Below are 7202 nucleotides of genomic sequence, written 5' to 3'. Positions count from 1 at the left end.
GAGAAGGGATTTATAATTTAAGAGGAGAACTATTTTTTAAGATCCAATATTGTAGAACAACGCAGAAACGAATGAGTATAACAATAGCAGGGGTTAAAATATGGAAATGTTTAAAGGATGAAATAAAACACAGCAACAACATAAACCAGTTTAAAAAGCTTTTTAAATTATTTATCATTAGTAAATATAAGAAAGAAGAGCAAACATTGCTTTAGAAAGACAATAATATATAATATGTATATAAATACAATTTATGATTTCATAATTATACATATAGGTTATATTAAAATGTATATATTACCACTTTATATGGAATTTAAATAAATTGTGTGTATATATATATATATATATATATATATATATATATATATATATATATATATAAGTGTACAAATGTATATGTTTGATTTAAATGTTAAACTGTGTATATGAGACGTGTGCTACATATATGTTGCTTATATATTGTTTAAAAAAAAAGTAATATAAGTGAAGCATGTTTTAGATTTTATATATTTTAAACCTTGTTCTTGTTGTGATGGGGTAGGTTTATATAAGCGTTGCTTCAACCTACACCCTTTTGGCTCAATCATTGCTCAAATGAGTGTTTTACATTTTTTTTTTTGTTGTTGTTGTTGTTGTTGTTGTTCTTTGTTTTATGTGAAGATTGCCAAAATAAATAAATAAAAAATAAATAAATAAAGTTTGCAGAGAAGGAATAATTAATTGGAACTAAAAGAGGTCTAGCATGGACAAGCAGAGGAGATAAGTCAATATTTTGTCTTCTCGAAGGAAAACAACTTTTTATCTCCGATTTGGACTCCCTGAATGGCCTTGGCATGGAGCAGGCTGTTCTGAAGAAAATCTCCCGAAGACTCCTCAAAGACAGACGCTTTTGACCTTCCTTTTTGTCAACAACATCTGTAGCCGAACTTTATCGGCCTCAGCCATACAAAAACACTTCACCTCTCCCGAGTTAATTGGGCATATACGCACACACATGACCCCGACCCTTAAATCAACACCCTCACCACCGCTTATCTCCTTTGGGGTAGTGAAATGGCTGAGCGGCGCTACAGAGCGAACAGCGCGCCTGCGCAAACCCACCCCTCCCTCTGTTGCAAGTTGGTGTGATATATGTATGTTTAATGTGTGCCGTGCTATGTGAGGTTTTTTCCTTGGACTCAGACTAGACCTATGCTGAGGGTCTAGTCTTGGACTGATGTTTTTTTACCCCTCCCCCCTTTCCTAATGTCACCCGTTTCTTATTTTTTTAAGGAGCGCTGTAACCGGCTGATCCGTCGGCGGTCTCGTCTTGTCCCCCCCCTGTAACGTGTGTCTGCTCTTAGCGGGACTGTGCCGAAAATGTGCGCAGGCCCGCTGTTCGCTCTGTAGCGCCGCTCAGCCATTTCACAACCCCAAAGGAGATAGCGGTGGTGAGGGTGTTGATTTAAGGGTCAGGGTCATGTGTGTGCGTATATGCCCAATTAACTCGGGAGAGGTTAAGAGATGTAATTTCAGTTCTGATGTGTCTTGTACATGTTGGAACGGACAAATAAAAATGATTCTGATTCTGATTCTGATAAACTTTGGAGAAATTGCTGGATAAGATACTCGAGTCTATGAAGAAACGTTTTGACATGCTTGAGGAAAAGCTTGAGGCTCTTACAAGCGAGCAGCAACAGATTGGAGTACCCGGAGAAGCAAGGTTCCGACCAAGAGCGCCGCATTGAAGCGCTCTGTCATGCCTGTAATTCAGTTTTAAGTTTGATCATGTTTGTTTTGTTTTTGGACTCTTGTTTCCCGTTTTACACTTCCTGGTTTTGTTTTTCCATAGTAACCCATTAGTTTCCACCTGGTCTCCAAGTCACGCCCAGCCCTCAGTCCCACACCTGTTTCTAATCATCATAGCTGCTATTTATATCATTCTGTTTCTGTCCTCGTCCTGGGAACTTTGTTATTTGCATTCTGCTTCATGCCTTCATGCTCCCTCAATTACCTTGCAATCCATGCCCCTTGTACCTGTCCCAGTAAGTTTTTTGTGTGTTAGTTATTCATAGTTTTGCCACAGTGCAAGTTTAAGTTAGTTCATTGTCTTTCATGCCATCGAGCAGTTGTTTTGTTTTCCTGATTGTATTTTTGTAGCCAAGTTTTATACCTCTTTGTGAGCGCCCTTAGTTTGTTTATTTTTGTATTTAGAATTCCAAAGAAACAACATGTACCTTAATTCACGCCTGGCTCGTCCTGTAATCCCGCTGCGTCGAAGGAGCACACACAATCCATGTCCTGGCTTGACACGCTCCGACAAAAACTGACTGAAACGCAGAAGAGCAATGAGAAACTGGCAGCTAAAATAGACAAATTGGAAGGGCGCTCGAGACGTAGTAACATGGAAATAGTCGGGATACTAGAGCTAGAAGAAAAGGGAAGACGTACGGATTTCGTTGCGGACCTGATACCAAAGTTGTTTGGAGCGAGTAATTTCTCCAAGGCAGTGGTGGTGGACCATGGACTATGGTGACGGCAAGCGACCCAGGAGCATGATCGCAAGAATACACTTCCACCAGGACAAGGAGCTACTTCTTCGACTGAGTCGCAGCCAGGAGCTGATCTACAACGGCCTGCTCGTGTTCCTGTTTCCAGACTACACTGCCGAGGTGACAGCACAAAGACGGACCTTTCAAGAGGTGATGAACATGCTGCGGGTGAAGGAAATCAAGTTTATGCTACGTTTTCCAGCTCGCCTGCATGTGAAGGTAAAGGTGTTTACCTCTCCTACAGACACTAAGACCTTCATTATAAATCCTCTTGGTGGCTAATCATCTGTAACGGCTCCACCACACAAGGCTTATGATAAGCACAAAGCAGAAATACACTTTTTCACTGAGGTTTATTTCACCGAAGGACGCAGAGCAAAAAAGAAAACACTTTGCTACCGAGCTATTGCTTGGAGCAGTGAACGCAACTACTTGAAGATGGGGCAGTAAATGTGTATATATTATATATATATATATATATATATATATATATATATATATATATATATATATATATATATATATATATATATATATATATATGTATCTATATATATGTATATATATATATATATATATATATATATATATATATATATATATATATATATATAGACAGCCCAAATTGGTCAAAAAGTTGTCTGCTCTGCAGTTGCCGTGTTAATTGTGTGCTAAGTCAATCAATCAATCAATGTTTACTTATATAGCCCTAAATCACTACTGTCTCAAAGGGCTGCACAAACCACAACACAAACCACTACGACATCCTCGGTAGGCCCACATAAGGGCAAGGAAAACTCACACCCAGTGGGACGTCGGTGACAATGATGACTATGAGAACCTTGGAGAGGAGGGAAGCAATGGATGTCGAGCGGGTCTAACATGATACTGTGAAAGTTCAATCCATATTGGATCCAACACAGTCGCGAGAGTCCAGTCCAAAGCGGATCCAACACAGCATCAAGAGTCCCGTTCACAGCGGAGCCAGCAGGAAACCATCCCAAGCGGAGGAGGATCAGCAGCGCAGAGATGTCCCCAGCCGATACACAGGCAAGCAGTACATGGCCACCGGATCGGACCGGACCCCCTCCACAAGGGAGAGTGGGACATAGGAGAAAAAGAAAAGAAACGGCAGATCAACTGGTCTAAAAAGGGAGTCTATTTAAAGGCTAGAGTATACAAATGAGTTTTAAGGTGAGACTTAAATGCTTCTACTGAGGTGGCATCTCAAACTTTTACCGGGAGGGCATTCCAGAGTACTGGAGCCTGAACGGAAAATGCTCTATAGCCCGCAGACTTTTTTGGGCTTTGGGAATCACTAATAAGCCGCAGTCCTTTGAACGCAGATTTCTTGCCGGGACATACGGTACAATACAATCGGCAAGATAGGATGGAGCTAGACCGTGTAGTATTTTATACGTAAGTAGTAAAACCTTAAAGTCACATCTTAAGTGCACAGGAAGCCAGTGCAGGTGAGCCAGTATAGGTATATATGTATGTATATATGTATATAAAGGTATATACAGTATAAGTATATATGTATGTATATATGTATATAAAGGTATATACAGTATAGGTATATATGTATGTATATATGTATATAAAGGTATATACAGTATAGGTATATATGTATGTATATATGTATATAAAGGTATATACAGTACAGGCGTAATGTGATCAAACTTTCTTGTTCTTGTCAAAAGTCTAGCAGCCGCATTTTGTACCAACTGTAATCTTTTAATGCTAGACATGGGGAGACCCGAAAATAATACGTTACAGTAATCGAGACGAGACGTAACAAACGCATGGATAATGATCTCAGCGTCTTTAGTGGACAGAATGGAGCGAATTTTAGCGATATTACGGAGATGAAAGAAGGCCGTTTTAGTAACGCTTTTAATGTATGCCTCAAAGGAGAGAGTTGGGTCGAAGATAATACCCAGATTCTTTACCGAGTCGCCTTGTTTAAGTGTGTCGAAATGTTTTATTCTAGCGCGATACTGTGTTTTTGCGATTTTGAGCCGGTGCCATTGAATCATACTGTATGTTTGTATATCTGACTAGTGTTGTCAGTGCCTCCCCAACCTCAAACCTCCCTGCAGGGTGTAGCAGGTCCATTCTATGCGTCATACTTGATCATTTCGCCATATTGCCATATTTTTGCTGAAAGGATTTAGTAGAGAACATCCACGATAAAGTTCACAACTTTTGGTCGCTAATAAAAAAGCCTTGCCTGTACCAGAAGTAGCAGACGATGTGCACGTGACATCACGGGTTGTGGAAGTCCTCACGTCCTCAAAATGTTTACAATCATGCCCACCAGCAGCGAGAGCAATTCGGACCGAGAAAGCGACAATTTCCCCATTAATTTGAGCGAGGATGAAAGATTTGTGGATGAGGAAAGTGAGAGTGAAGGACTAGAAAAAAAAAAAAACAAGGGCAGTGGGAGCGATTCAGATGTTATTAGACACATTTACTAGGATAATTCTGGAAAATCCCTTATCTGCTCCCCCCTCCTCCACGGTGGAAGCATCCCATGTTCGGGGGCGGCCGGTCGGAGGAGGCAAGAGAGTCTGCATCTGCCTCTTTGACAGGTGCAGGAAGAACGATGCAAGCTCTCCCCTCATGTAAGAGTCGACTTATTACCACAATTTTCTCACCGAAAACTGCGACCTGTACTTCCTCCCCTCCATCATCTTCCTCTGTGACCTGTACTTCCTCCACTCCATCATCTTACTCTGTGACCTGTAGTTCCTCCACTCCATCATCTTCCTCTGTGACCTGTACTTCCTCAACTCCATCATCTTCCTCTGTTACCTGTACTTCCTCAACTCCATCATCTTCCTCTGTTACCTGTACTTCCTCCACTCCATCATCTTCCTCTGTGACCTGTACTTCCTATCCTCCATCAGCACTTGGTGCACACTTTCAACCACCTCACATTTATCGGTTGACACTTTGCCTAATAAGTATAATGTTGGAGCATAGAGAGGTCACAGTCACTAAAATGTTAAAAATAAGTCAAATTATTATTATTATTTTTATTTAATGCTTAAAGTAAATCTCTATATCAGCTTGAGGTTGATATAAAGTAAAACAAATAAGGTTTTATGCCTTTTCTGTGAAAGACAACTTTGTTTTTTATAGTAAAACTGAAATATGCAGTATTTAGATAGATGGATGGATGGATGGATGGATGGATGGATGGATGGATGGATGGATGGATGGATAGATAGATAGATAGATAGATAGATAGATAGATAGATAGATAGATAGATAGATAGATAGATAGATAGATAGATAGATAGATAGATAGTGTTGCGTTCGGACCTGTTCTTCCTTCGGTCAACGCCCCTCTGGTTTTTTTATGACACATAAGCTGGTTTTAAATCAATCAGAGACAGAGGTTGCTCATTTTGATATTTTTCATCCGAAGCGCTTTGGGAGATCAATCTAGATACAACTGTTCAATGCACGGCCCAAATTGATCTAAACTAAAAATGGCAGTTTCTCCCTCCTTCCTCACACTCCCCCTTCCCTCGGACAGTTGAGATAACAGATTGTTATGGCTTCATTCCTACATTCCAAATTCAAGGTCTATGGAAAGCCTCACACTTTAGCTGTCCTAAAATCTGACTAGGAAATAAAAAGACAACCAAATCCAACAATAGATAGATAGTACTTTATTGATTCCTTCAGGAGAGTTCCTTTATTTAGCAATGAAAGCCCTCAAAAATCAATAATGCAGGACACCATTGATTTTAAATATTTAATATTTTGAGTAATCACAATGAAAAGTTAAATAAAATCCTACTAAGTATATTTGAGATCCGTAAGTTTTCTCATTCATAAAGTGATGCATTTTTATTAGTTTTTTTTTTCTACTTTTAACACTTAAATTTCAAGATCAACTTCCGATATATCTGTCGATTTTAAGTTTGAACTATTATTTTGTTTGTTTTATGCTCTTTTGTCAAAACTTGGATGTTTTTATATGGCAACCACACAACACATGCAATATTTTTTCCACATAAAACATTTTAAAGGGACCATTTTTGAGTAATAATTCATCATAACATTGATTTTTTTGAGCACTGGAAAAAAAAGAAAATAAAGACAAAAGGGGAAAAAACTGCCTGCATGGCAGCTTTGTGTCAACATTGGCACTTTTTCTCATTGAATTTCACCTCATTCCACTTTTTTTTTAAATGTTTTTATTTTTATTTTTGCAATACTAACAATTTTGCAATTTTTGCAGAATGTGTGGCGGGCCGGTAAACGATCACAGGTTTAATACTTAAAGTGTAGGTTTTTTTTTTAAATTATTATTTTTCTCTCTCCCTTTTGTAATGTGTGGTTTTGTGTAAATACATATTTGATATGGATATACCAGGGGTCAGCAACCTTTTTGAAAGCAAGAGCTACTTCTTAGGTACTGATTAATGCGAAGGGCTACCAGTTTGATACACACTTAAATAAATTGCCAGAAATAGCCAATTTGCTCAATTTACCTTTAATAAATAAATATAAAAATGGGTATTTCTGTCCGTCATTCCGTATCACATTTTTTTGCCTTTTACGGAAGGTTTTTCGTGGAGAATAAATGATGAAAAAAAACATTTAATTGAACAGTTTAAAAGAGGAGAAAACAGGAAAAAAAAAATGAAA

The sequence above is a fragment of the Nerophis ophidion genome, linkage group LG28 (genome assembly GCF_033978795.1).
Source record: "Nerophis ophidion isolate RoL-2023_Sa linkage group LG28, RoL_Noph_v1.0, whole genome shotgun sequence".
NCBI classification, from domain to species: domain Eukaryota; kingdom Metazoa; phylum Chordata; class Actinopteri; order Syngnathiformes; family Syngnathidae; genus Nerophis; species Nerophis ophidion.
Note: the sequence above shows the minus strand (reverse complement) of the source record.